Genomic DNA, 634 nt, shown 5'->3' with positions numbered 1-634 from the left:
TTTCCCCTCCACATGCGTGTGCACTCAGTTCCATGCTTAAACATCTGATCAGTGCTTAGGTTTGCGTATCTGCCTTCAGAATACAAAATGGTTCCGCATTGCTCTCCTGTTGCATTATAAATACTGTAAATTACCGTTTTCACCTCCTACTTCTCAGAGGGAGGCACACCTAGAACAGCTCCCAAAGGCCACTTCCGGTCACTGCACCTTGGGTGCAGGTGGCTGGACTCGCGGTTGAGCGCGGGTTGGGGTCCCGCAGGCCCTAGTTCGCAGTCCACGGTCAGTGCTGTGGTTCTGAGACCTTTCACTCCAACCATGCCTTGGAGTTTTATTTTTTCTCCCATTTTACTTATTTATTTATCTATTAAAAAAAATTTTTTTTTTGCTTTCTCAATAACTTTTATTTTATTTATTTACTTTTTCCATTTTTTATTAAGGTATTATATGTGTACCTAAGATTTAGGTTAGGTTTTGGCATATTTCGTGCAGTAAATACAAGCTTTCCCAGCCCAGAGTGCCCCCCGCGGCTGCCCTGGGCTCTGGAGCAAAGGGCGGCCGTAAGCCCCGCCCCCGGCGGCCCGCCCCGGATGGCGCCTGCGCAGACCTGGGGCGGGGCGGGGCCTGCCGCCGTAGG

This window comes from Pipistrellus kuhlii, unplaced genomic scaffold (assembly GCF_014108245.1).
Source record: "Pipistrellus kuhlii isolate mPipKuh1 unplaced genomic scaffold, mPipKuh1.p scaffold_m20_p_15, whole genome shotgun sequence".
NCBI classification, from domain to species: Eukaryota; Metazoa; Chordata; class Mammalia; order Chiroptera; family Vespertilionidae; genus Pipistrellus; species Pipistrellus kuhlii.
This window is presented reverse-complemented; position numbering follows the sequence as displayed.